Below are 12,971 nucleotides of genomic sequence, written 5' to 3'. Positions count from 1 at the left end.
AATAAATAAATCAGGGATACACAATGTAAACCAAAGAAAGGAAGCATAAAAAAGCACAGGAGTAGAATTTACCACTCTCCCCTAGGAAAATGCTCTGCCATGATTTTAGGCAGGATACAAAAGAAGGAAACTCTGATTTATTTTTCCGTGATGTTGTGTTTTAAAATCACTCCAGCAATGTCAAATATGATAACCTGAGTTTCTGAAAATTCAAAGCAACACTGATAAGTTTGTTGCATACACTTTAAGCAATTTGACAGTAGTTTGACTTTCCAGTTACTTCCTTTCAGGTTTATTCAAATCACCATAATATTTTAAGAGTTCAGCTGTGATGTCATCTTGTCACATCAACATGCATGACAAAATAGAGATAGATAAAACTTATTCAACCCCTGGATCGTGGTCAGAACAGCTCCATGAAACTGTGAAATAATTCATTCGCACCAACTTGGATCCCTCCTGCTCATTTAAAGTTAACATTTGTTGACTTCAAAATTTGTAAAAAACAAAACCTGTGGAAACATCCCAGTGCCAGAACCAGATATTTTTCACTTCAACACTACCCAGATCCTGCAATTGTGCAAGTCACAGCTGTCTCCAGTGTCATGACATGTCTTTCTCATCATTCATAAAGATATTAAACAATGCCTGAGTCTACTCAAAAAATTCTGTACTCCTTGAATGCACACACATTCATAAAAAGCGAGGATGCCTTTTGTTCTTTTTAATATAATAAATATTCTCTTCAGTCACTGCTAAACCTTATGCATGATCAGCTGTAGTAATGATAGGCTTATATCAATATATAAAATATAATCTCCTCCAGCCTACATTCCTATTTTATATTGCCCTGTGATCAAAGGAAGATTCAAGTTTATATTCTTACAAGAAGTCTAAGTAATTCAGCATGCAAGACCAAGAGTCTGCAAGTCAGTAACAATCAATGAGAAACAGTGTATATATATAGTGCATAAAATACTAAAACCTAGAATTTCTGCTATTTTCAATATTGTATATTAATTGCAGGCTTTTATAATTGATCAGAAACAAAACAAAAAAAAAGTCCTTATTTATTCAATGACCATTTTGGTAAAAAAGCTAAAATTAATTCTTAATGGTACACTATACTACCATGTGTGAGCTGCATGATGAGACATATACACTTCAAACTCCCTTGAATTCTTCCTTCAAACACTGTAGCTACAAAGTTTCCTTTGTCAGGAATCAAAGGCTTCCCAAAGATCAATAAGCTCAGCAGCAAGCTTTTGATTTGGAGATATTTACCTACTTATTAACAAAGGGAAACAATAGAAAGCATGATCAACAGCAGAATACCAATATCCACAGCCACACTGGGTATTTTACCATTGGAGGAATAATGCAAGTTTCTTAATGCAAAAGTCTCCTGAGAAAAAAGGCCTTACACAGATTTTTGCAACACCAGTAAGACCAATATCTCAGACACATAAAATCCAGGGTCAGCTTTTCCACTGTCCTTGCAAACTGGAATGATGATGGTTACACCTACTTCCTAAGATAAGTGCAGGAACTTGGAATTTACAACAAAAAGGCTGAGACAACATTTCTGCTTTGAGCAAAACCATATCCTGCCAGGCCTAGGATGCGAGCATCTCCAGTGGAGCAATTTCAGTGAACCAGATACTGGATGACAGGTATTAAATGTGATCATTCTGATACTCAAAAATTCAAGAGTACCTTTTTTCTCCTCCCTGTTCTTCCTGCAGGTTATGGAATGACCCCCTACAGTAGCTAACCACCCACATGGCCACTTGTTCCCTCCTCCCATGGCAGGATGAGGCAGAGAATGAAGTGAGAAAAGTCATCGGTGGGGATAAAGATGGTTTAATCAATGAAAGATGGTTTGATAAGTGAGGGGAGTGGGGAGAAAGAACAAACAAGTGATGCAAAGCCAACCCCTCACCACCTCCCACAGGTGGAGTGGTGCCCCCCAGTCTCTAAGAAACAGCAACCCCCCACCCTGTTTGTTCCTTGGGTCTGGGGGGTGAGGGGCTGTTGTTGCTGAGTGATTTATGGGATGGAGTGTCCCTCTGGCCAGTTCAGAGCTGCTGCCTGGCTGCATCCCCAGGCTGCAGGGAAAGAGAAATCCCCAGCACTGGGCAGGCACTGCTCAGCAACAGCCAAAACATTGGTGGGTTATCAGCACCATTTCAGCCACAAATTCAAAACATGGCACCATCTGGACCACCACAAAGAAAATTAACTCCATCCCACTACCTAAAAGGATGGGGCATAAGTTATTAATAGATAATACCTAAGATGGGAATAGATCTGTTTAAAATCCTCTTTCCATCTGCCTTGTCTATACAAGTGTCAGTGTTTGCTGTGAATTCCACTTGTCATCAGCAAATCCTATGAGGACTTGAATCTGCAATGAAAAATTCTTAGTTTCAAGTAAAACCTTCTATGATTTTACTAAAAAAATCCAAGGCTAAAAAGCTCTAAAAACCTCAGGAATTCTTTCTTTTTTCCATCTTGTTCTGCTCTTTCTAGCAATGCAGTCTACAAAAAATACCTTATTTTTGTATTCCAAAGAACACCATAGAAATCTCTCTGATCCCCAGAGTAGCCACAAATTTAAAATTCATGCAAAAGAACTGTGGACACTCCAGTACTGAGTCAGGTACACCATATTTATGTCGAGCCATTAAAAAGCATTTACTGTATTTATTTCTGCAAGCATCCTGCCTGCCTAGACATTTCTAAACTTTATGCTCCTATATGCAGGAAATATATGTAAATGGAGTAGCCACTGTAAAATACTCTTCTTCTGCTCTTCTCATCTTTTTTCTTGGTTGGGGAAGAGAGAGGAGCTGAAGATTCTATCATCAGTTTGAGACAGAAATATTATATACGCTGGGTTATCTTGAGGAATTAAAATGTCCCTTGGTTATCATATTCCAAAGCAAAACCTATTACACTTACTCTGCATATATTATGAAAGTTTTAAATCCCATCTGACATAAATTCAATTAAGCACATCCTTAGAAGACGGCTGTACAGGTAACGGAACGACTCATAAGGATGTTTAAAACTTCATTAAGGGATAGAGGTAAATTGTATTAAGATTTATTCAACTAACTCAGCAATAAAATAACTCAAATGCAGTCCTTAGCAGGAATCATGTTCACTGACTAAATCAGTGCCTTCTGAAAAGCAAAGGAAATGCTGGGAAGCACCCAGTTTCCACAATTCCTTCAGGATTTCCTTGCACATAGTGGAAATGGCCTTGTTGTGGAGCTACATCGCTGTGAGGCCACCGAGGCCACCACCAAAAAGGCTTCAGAGACACAAATCCATGGGCATCAGCTGTGCTCTCAGCCCCTCCTGGCCCCACACACTCAGAGCCTCTTTGTTATCCACAAACACAGCCCAGTTCTCTTAAAAACAACATCCAGAGCACTTTATTTACAATTTCACATGCCAGGAGGGATAGCAGTTGGGAACCTGGATCTGGGGAAGTATCTTGAATGCCTTAAGGGCAGGAATTCTCTATGCAAACAGGAGCACAAGAACCAGCAGAGAGGACCCCCAGGTTTTATGGAGACTGAAGCACTCTTCAGAGGACTGCATTCATACTAACTCTTAAAACCCCCCCAGAGTTCTAATAGCTTTGTCTTTAACAATTGTTAATAAATAGACTACTTTATAGAGATTTTTTTTCCCCATTTTAGCTATTCATTTTGCTGTTCCTGGAAGTAAAGTGAGCTTATTCTGAGAAATAACAATTTCCTTCCAGATTCAAAGACGATATATGGATTATCTCTAACTTATTATACAAGAAATGTAGTTCCTGTTGAATATAAATGTGCCACAGAACTTTTCATCTTTCAAAACAACAATTTCACACTTGTTTGCCCTAAAACAAATGCTGATTAAAACAAAATAATCCGAATGATAGCAACATTCACTGATCCAAAGTTGAAAGCAAATATTACTCTCAGCCTTGTATCAGAATATTTACAGCCATTGGTTTTAAATAAAGTATCTCCAGCACTGAGGAATCCTTTGCTTAGCATCTAAAATGAAGTCAAGTTTTTAATTTGGTTCTTAAACAATCACACCAATAATGATAACAGCTGCACCCTTTATCAAGGCAGAAAAGCCATCCTGCTGTGCCAATTCATCAAGAACATGAGGCTATTACAACAGAGAGAGTTTAAACCTGTTTAGTCTTGATTATGCTGGTGGGAAGGGAAACTGCCTCATCCTGGCACACAGCTGGAGCCCTCTCTGCTGTCTGGGGGAGAAATACCAAAGGAAAGGTGAGACTGCCTAGAGCATGGCCAGGAGGTGAGGGATGTGAGGACTGGCTCCTGTCAGCACCTGGGACACCTCTGGAGCTCCATGGTCCATGTTCCCATTCCCTCATGCAGGAGGCGCATGGTAAAGTCTGAAGTGAGCAGCTGGAGGGCCAGCAAGGCCCTGGGATATTGGGACAGCACGGAATGGGAAGGAGCTGGGAGGGTGTTGCAGCTCCTGCCTTAAACAAGGAGCTTAGTTTTTTCTGGAAGGGCTGGCAGCAATTCTTGCACGATTCCTGAACAAGTTCCACCTGCTGCCACAGTGACCTTAGATTGAGGAGACTGTCAGGAAGCAGGCTCAGCCCTTTGGACAGCCACTTGCAGAGCACCAGGGAAATGAAAGCTTGGGCACGGGGTGTGACCCAACCTATACAAAACAAACATTTTGTGCTTTCAGCAGCCACAAAGGTTCATAAACTTCATCTTCAGTGGGGTCATTAATAAACAGGCGTTTCTCTCCAAGTGCAGCAGAAGGTTCCCCAGTTCCTGTCCAAAAACTCTTTTGATATTCATCTTTTTGCAAAGAAAAATCAAACAGCTCCATTCCAGCAAGAACAGATGGATTTGCCACCCAAGGAAGTGAGAATAGAGTCATGGAAGACTAAATGTGTTCTAAACCCAAACATCATTTTGTCCAGGCTTTTTAACTCCATTTAGTAACTTTGAGGGGATGAGCTCTCATTAATAGCATGGAAAAAAGGTCCCTTGAAAAACTACTGAATAGAGTTAATTACAGAAAATGGAAAGTGTCCGGTTGTTTATTGATTATACTTTTGTATTTAAGAATACCCCTACATTTAAAGCACCAGGCTGGGAAAGTGATATTGATTTTAGCTTGATAATTACAACCCGAATAGTCCCTTTGTAATACAAAGCTTTATTCAATAAAATATTTACCATGAAGTTCTTTGGGCCATACAGTACAATCAATTACCACCCATGATTTCTTGCAGCAGCTAAACATTAACATGGACATTTGAACAAATTTAGCAAGGTTTTTTTGTCTGCTTGGGCTTTTTTGTCGTTTTACTGTCTGGGTGTTTTTTGGGAGGGAGGTTGAGCTGGTGTCAATTTCTGGGGTGTATTCCTTTTATTTGTTTTAATAACTGAGACCATTAATGCTACCAAAAAGAGTAAAGCCTCCTAAAATACTAGTAATTTTCTTCACCATGACAGAGCATAATTATATGTTCCAAGCTTTTTACTTGCATGCAGTAAATAATCAGCCTCAAACGAGAGAGACATTTCCAAATTCTTTTGAGATTAAACAGTACAATTAACATATTAAATATTTAGTGGTTTTTAATTTCCCAGTAGCCCATATTACATTGCCTTTAAATAATACAGCACTCGGTATAGAGGTCTAGGTATATAAAAACAAGAGAAATTTAGAAACAAAAACAGGCCAACAAACATGCAAAGTAATCGATATTTATGCCTATTACAAAGGACTTTTTCTGAAAGAACAGTTGGTAATTTAATTAGAATGCACTAAAAAAGAGTGATTGATAGTTCAGCTAAATGATACCTTTTCCTTATCATCATTTGCTTTATGATTACCTGTAATTAGAGATGACTTTCAATCAATTGAAATAAATCTGCAGCCACTTAATGAAAAATAGTCTGAGAACATTACTGAGCAAGGAGGGTCAGCAGGCCATGAAAATACTAAATCTGAATGTCTAGAAAAGAGTATTCAGGATAAGAAAGAATATTTTATATTTATCTAGCACACTGACAATATTAATTCTTATTCAAAATTCAAAATAAGCTCAAAATAATGTATTCTTAGATAAGTTTTTCCAGTCTGGGATGGATGTGCAGGTCCAAATAATCATTTCTCAGATGCTAGTCAGAGTTCAGACAAGGTCAGTTACCATGAATTTATTTAGGCAATAAAATAGAGCAAGTTTTTTCACTCAAGAATTAATGTCCATATTAAATATTTATACACTTTATACAATATAATTAATGTACCATACCTTGTGAAAACATCACATACTGACATATTTGCTCCAAAAATATATATACATTCTTTTTTTCATCCCCTCTCCTCCTTAAATCACTTTACTCCTCCAATAGGGGAATGTAATGCTACAGAAGTAAAGCAAAGAAAGCCATGAGAGAATCTGTACCCTGCTGTAACAGAGAAAAATCCAGCAGCATCCTGGAAACCACTCTGGAGCCAAACACTGTCCTGAAAATTACATCAAGCTAAGAAGTGGAGTTCTGCCACCCCTCAAAAGTCTATTCTATACATTGCTAAAATTGAAACTTTAAATCTTTAAAAAAGGCAGCATTATGAAATCTGTCACTTGCTGTCACCATAGGAGTGATTTTAACTTTCACCAGAACATTGTTGGCACCCTGAATTCTACCTGCAGGAAAAATAAATAACATTTGTGACAGAAACTAATATTTCTAAGTCAACACCATTTTTCCAAGGTAGTTGCATGAAGTAATATCAGTGTGGGTTTTCTTATAATAGACATCATTTGTTAAAGATCAAATTGGAATGGCATATGAACTTTCTCACATCTTTTCAATTTGTTCAGTATATTGACTATTTCCCTGATTTATGTACCAAGATGAAATGCTGGTGATGGCTACATAAAGATCTTTAACTGTGGTACAAGAAAATCCCTCAGCTCTAATGGTTCTACTCAATATTCTCTGCAAATAAGCATTTAAAGGTGGAAATAGGAAACCATGAATCTACAAATTAGAAATGCTCACCAAATATTCTGTAGAAAATTGGCACAACAGTATTCACTGCTGTTTTATTTCATAAATGCTAATGAGAACCCTTCAAGAGGAAGCCTGAACATCATTTTTAAGCCACCAACAGAATCAAAAGCAGCTCCTCAAAGAAGCTTTTACCTTCCCAAGGTCTTTATAAGTTCTAATATATTACATTACTTTTTAAAATTACGGGAATCTTGCATTTAACAAGCCTTTTGAAGTTGAATTAGTGCTTTTTAAAATCACAAGCAAAGATCAGAAAATGCTGTTGTGCAACAGTTACCCCAGTGTTAAATGCTCAATAACCAGAAACAAACCACAATTTGTAACTTGTACTTCTCTTACTTCACTGTTGGCAAGAACCTGACCAGGATTTTCAGACATCTGTGCCCAAGCTCAAGAAATGACATCAAGATGTACCTCCAGTCCTCCAAATACTCATGTATTTTGATTATCTGAGAGTGATCATCTTGAAGTGTAGTGGAAGTGAAGTAAGACGAGGAAATGCAGAAGTGGTGCTGTCTGTGATTTCAGTTCAGCACTTCAGTCAAGGTGAGTTCTCACTGTGCAGCATGTTTAAAAATCCAGTCACTTACTCAGGCAACTGTACCTTTATTTCAGTGTTAAATTTAGACAGGTTTGTATTTATATGAACATTATAATTTATCTCTACATTGTTTTCTTTCAAGATGCTGCACAGCCAAAATTGTAAAAGTGCTACTCCTGTTGTATCTGTTAGACCAGCCCTGTATTTTATTAAAAAAAAAAAGTACTGCTGTATTTTGTGTATTCACACATACATAAATTATTCCAGGAAAAGATAAGAGAACTACTACTCTAAGAAGCAAGAACAACCAAGTTCTCATTTAAAAAAAAATAATTATGTTTCATTTAAAAAAAAAACACTGTAGAATATCCTCCTGGATCAGCAATTAAAAACAAACCCAAAAGACATAGAGACTCTTAGCTCATCTTCAAGGAGACACCTTTAAGGCAGAGCATTTCCAGCTCTCTTCTAAGCTTTCAGCAGAGGATTTTTTAGCATTTAATAGATATTCTCAGGACAGTGTCTAGATTTGTCCTGTCAGATAGACACAGAAGCATTCTCAGAGGATGGAAATCACTGCAAGTCCAGTTCCAGGTGCCCCAGGATGCCAAAACCAGCGAAGGCACCAGGTCGTGGCACAGGAGAAGTGCAGAGGGCACAGCCCCACACTGCTGTGACAGCAGTGCCACCAGGCTCCATGTTTCAGATGTATTTCTGGAATCAGCAAGAGCTACTGTGGCAAAGTGAAAAGGAAAAGTTCAGCACCTCTGGAGAAGTTTCACCACACCCATCAGGGTCCTGAGCCAAGAGATAAAAAAAGCCACGATGAGCATGTGCAATGACCCTTTAAATGCAAAGCCAAACACACAAAATCCATCTTCCTGCTCCCCTGGCAGCAGCTGGGTGTCACCTTTGCAGCAGCTGGGCAGTTGGGAAACAAAACTTTCAACTTCTCTGCATGAAGGAAACAGGAGGTTCAGGTAGAGGATAGAAAACTCTTTAAGAGGGATGCAGAGGAATGCTGCCACGGGCTCCCCTGTCTGAAACTTTTTGGAAAAGCCTGCAAACTCCTGCCCTGGCCATTACTGCCTCTGAGTGCTGCAATGCCTCTTCCCTAACTGGTTCCTATATAATTAACCAGAATCTTCACATGACTACGGGATGTTCTTGTATTAGACAGAAACATCCAGATCAAAGTTCAGAGGCTGTTACTTCCAATATAATGTTTTTCCGGCTCAATGAATCCAGTTTAGAACAGGACAAAACCATGACTTTAATATATAAATATTTATGTTAAGAAAGATTTATTAAGTATTAGGATCAACAAAGCTCTTCAAGAAAAATAATTTCCAAATCTATACTCAGCTAACAATACTTAAGAATAATTCCAGAGAACCAATCTTGGCTTAACTGTAAAAAACAAGTTATACTATGACAAGAGCAGCTCTTGCACCTTGAAGCTTCTGTAATTTTTCTTTGAATCACCATCACTCTAATACATCCCCTCCTATGTGCCTGAGGCAATACAGAATTCAACTACCATTGTGAAAATGTGGGTTTGTTGTGTGTGCTGTCTCATGTGACCCTTTTTATGCTGTCTGGGATATAAAGGAGCAGCTTATACAATTCTATCAAGCCTCAGTATTCTGAACAGAGTAAAAATAGACAATACGTATTCTGGAAACTTAAAAAGACAAAAGGAGGTGACAGAGAATCCTGACTGAGAAGAAAGGCAGCAGAGGTTCTGTGTTCATTTTCTTCCAACACCCTACACTCCAATTTAAAAAAAAACCCACAACTTTCTATATTAAAAATGTTAGCTGAGCTGCTGCTTACCAATATTGAGTTATGTATCAAGAGTCCTCCAGACAGACTTGACCAGATGCTGCCATGGTCTTCAGAGTAAGTCTGGGGAGTTTTCTGCCACAGACTCAGCTGGGGAACACAACTTAGCCTTGTTATTCGAATGCATGGCAGTGCCCTGTAATCTGTCTGTTTTCCAATGTATTAGATTAACATTTATCTCTTTAAGCACACAGCTTATCTGTCAAAAAAATCCTCTACAGTGTCTGGAGCAGTGTCTCCAAACAGAGTGTCCTAGTTCCACACAGGCTGTTATTTAGTGTCCCAATTTTCTTCACTTTGATAAAGAAGAAAACTATTCAGTTCTGACAAGTTGATTAACAACAATCAGCATTATTTTCAGAAAAACAGATCAGCTCTTCCCAGAAAAACTGCGAAACTACTCTCTCATCTATTTTTGACACGGCAGAAATGTACATCAATTCCAAATATGAATGGCAGTGATAAAGTCAGAGCAGAATTAAAGTAGGTTTAAAACTCAGTAAGAATTATACCTTCTAGTGAGCATTTTTATGCTCCAAATGCATGACTCGACCCCAAAATTGTACTTTGAAAGATGCAATATTTTCTACAGATTCTAAAGCTTTCATTTCAAAATAAATCTTTCTAACCTTATAACCACAAAAGTAATCTCCAAAAACTAGGTTGAAGCTGTTTTGCTATATTAGCAAGAGTAAGAAAACAAGCCAGCAAACAAACAAACAAACAACATACATTTCCTTTTATTCTATTCTGTTTCTTTCTATTTCTGTTCTCTAACATGTAACACAAATCAGCCCATCTCAGGAACTGCACTGGTTCTCATTTCCAATCCCAAGTCAGATTTTATTGACACATCATGAATTATTAGGTCGATTTTGACTTCTACATTCCCATACAGCTCCCCAGCTTTTCCAATTAATCCTACAGCAGGAATCAAAAGATGTGCTGCTTTGCAATAAATCTGTTCCAAAAAGGTGGAGTTCTGCACTTGTGTTTTTCTGTCCACCTGATAATTATTGAGTTTTCCCATTCAAAATTGGTTATTAAAGATCCAAAGGAATTGTATTGAAAATCCTAAACTTGTTATAATAATCTGCCCACAGGTTTATGGGTATAGTGTCAGAATATGTATTTTTGAACACGTAATATTTTATTATTAATACTAGATTATTACATATTATTATTAGACTAGAGCTGCTGCTGAAAAAGTGGAATATTATTAATAATAAATTCAGGAATATCCAGCATATGATTTTTCTTTTTGAAATTATATATCTGGATCAAAACTTGGTCTATTGCTAATAAGTTATCTTATAACCTTATCTTTGTAAGGGTTAATGAATTTTTATTGAACATGGCATTCCTAGATTGGAAAATTAAAGGATTCTGTGACAGGGAAAAAAATAAAATGCTGCAGGTAGCTTCAGGTAGAAGTAGATGGAAATAGGGCCTAACTTCCCACACCTTGTGGTTAATAATGTATTATTAACAATAAATTGTTCTGCTGCATCCTGTCACAACTGAGTACGTCTCAAATATCAGGATTACAAATAGTATTCTTCTAGGAAGAGCATTCCAGGAAATTTTGTATTAATTATAGTAATTTGCAAGCAAATTTCAGCAACATTGTAGCTCTGTGATTTCCATCTCAATCAGCTGTACCACATCTCAGACAGAAACAAAGAATGATCACTGAGAGAAATCTCTTTTACAATGGGGAGTTCATGGAGGGATTAACTGCACTGACAGCAACAAAAATAGATTTGAGTTTAAAATTTTCAGCTTTGCCCCTGCTCCTCCTCAGCAGGCAGCAACTTTCTCCTTCAGAAAACACTTTTCTACCACGTGCATGCACTTCCAGAGCATGAGCAGAACACAGGGTACACATTAAAACCTCTGACAAGGGACACAGAGCGATTCCATGTGACCATGGTGAGTGACCCCATGGTCAAACTGGGAGGCCTTGAATGCGGGGAACAAGAAACACAAATTTATGAACAAGCTTAAAAAATTCCCTTTATCACACAGAAGCCCATTTCTGTCTCCAGGCCCCCTCTATTTCCCCAAAAAAAGCCAGATTAATGGCAGTACCCGTATTTTTTTCATACAATGATGGTTTTCCCCTCAAAAGTTGATTGCAAAGAAAGCATTGAGTAATTAACATATTCTCAGTGCTCCTCATATCCCTGTCTGTATTCAGAACACTCAACACATTCCACTACAGTAATTTCAAGCAGTATTATTCAGGTTTTCTTTTAGATTATTATGATTAAATATAAATAGGTAATTTCTATTCAGCTTCTTCCCTGACAGAAATGTTGGAAGCCAATTTTTATTTCATTATATACAGAAGTTACATCTTCAAACATCAAAACAGTCTTTGAATATCAGTGTCATAAACAAGACTCAGAAATTCAAAGCTAAAAACGAGAAGCTAGTGTATGGATTCGTGCTGAAATTTGGAATCATTTGCAATCCTAGACCACAACAGAAGGAAAGCAGCTCATCACATGCCTTTGTCCACAGTAAAAAGCCACAAAATCATACAGCCTCACTGGTAAACTGTGATTTTACATGGAATTCTGAAATATCCCAGTTGCATTAAATGGAAATGATTCAGCACTTGGATGGAACATTTTAAGGAAGTTCTGCCACCAAACCAGCCAAGGTCACCACACCTTCCCTCAGCCAGCGCCACACAGGCTCCACCAGCCACCACCACAGTCCAGGCAGAGCTTGGATGTCACAAATTAATGCTGTACAAATTAAAGTTATGAAATTATCAATTTGACTGAGAGTCCCTATTAATGTTCTTTATTTCATGTCCTCTAGAACACTTGCAAAGAAGACTTTTATATTTTTGGATCACTGCATTGCAAAGTGGCTGTCACAATGTGTAGGACAAGATTTATTTTTTGAACCTTCTATGGAAACAACTGTGAAAGGTCAGCAGAACAGGCTATGGATAATTCTGCATAAAAAACCAGTAAAACAAATCACTTCTAAATCAAAACATACTACTCAATAAAACAAGATGTAAAACCTGCGATCATGATATAAAACCAAAAGCAAAACAATATTCATAGTGTACTTCTGTCACTAGGGGTTTTACTAAATAAATAAGAAATTTTGCCTTAAAAACAAATCCAAAATACTTAGCATGGAAGTAAAAGTACACTGATATAAACCATCTCAGGTTCAAGGATGCCAACCCCCTGAGGCACAAAAATTGTAATTACTACTTCAAACACTCACAGAGACTATCTGGTGTTACCACTATCGAATGGAATAATCTTGAAACACAAGTAGTTGATGTAAAATAAAAGTAGTTACATTAACTGTAACAAAATTACAAAACAAAGTCGAGGAAGCCTCTACTTAGAACTTCTCTTTTTTTGTATTAATAACATCAAAAAACATTGTGGTTGTGGGCTTTATTTAATAAATGCAAGTTGTACAAAGGATAAAAGTATTTTTTCCAGTAATAATAGTTA

General features: G+C 37.5%; 1 protein-coding gene and 1 long non-coding RNA gene across 5 annotated transcripts in view; one reads left to right on the top strand and one right to left on the bottom strand.

Moving 5' to 3' along the window:
* SDK1 (sidekick cell adhesion molecule 1) overlaps positions 1-12,971 on the bottom strand; it is a 382,991-nt gene that overhangs the window by 318,963 nt on the left and 51,057 nt on the right. The window lies entirely within an intron of this gene.
* On the top strand, positions 2,062-12,073 carry LOC135281221 (uncharacterized). Its single transcript, XR_010347935.1, has 3 exons — positions 2,062-2,170; positions 7,446-7,637; positions 12,004-12,073. It is a non-coding gene; the product is annotated as an uncharacterized LOC135281221 (long non-coding RNA).

Source organism: Passer domesticus, chromosome 15 (genome assembly GCF_036417665.1).
Source record: "Passer domesticus isolate bPasDom1 chromosome 15, bPasDom1.hap1, whole genome shotgun sequence".
Taxonomy (NCBI): domain Eukaryota; kingdom Metazoa; phylum Chordata; class Aves; order Passeriformes; family Passeridae; genus Passer; species Passer domesticus.
The sequence above is the reverse complement of the archived record's forward strand: the minus strand, read 5'-3'. Positions and strand labels throughout refer to the sequence as shown.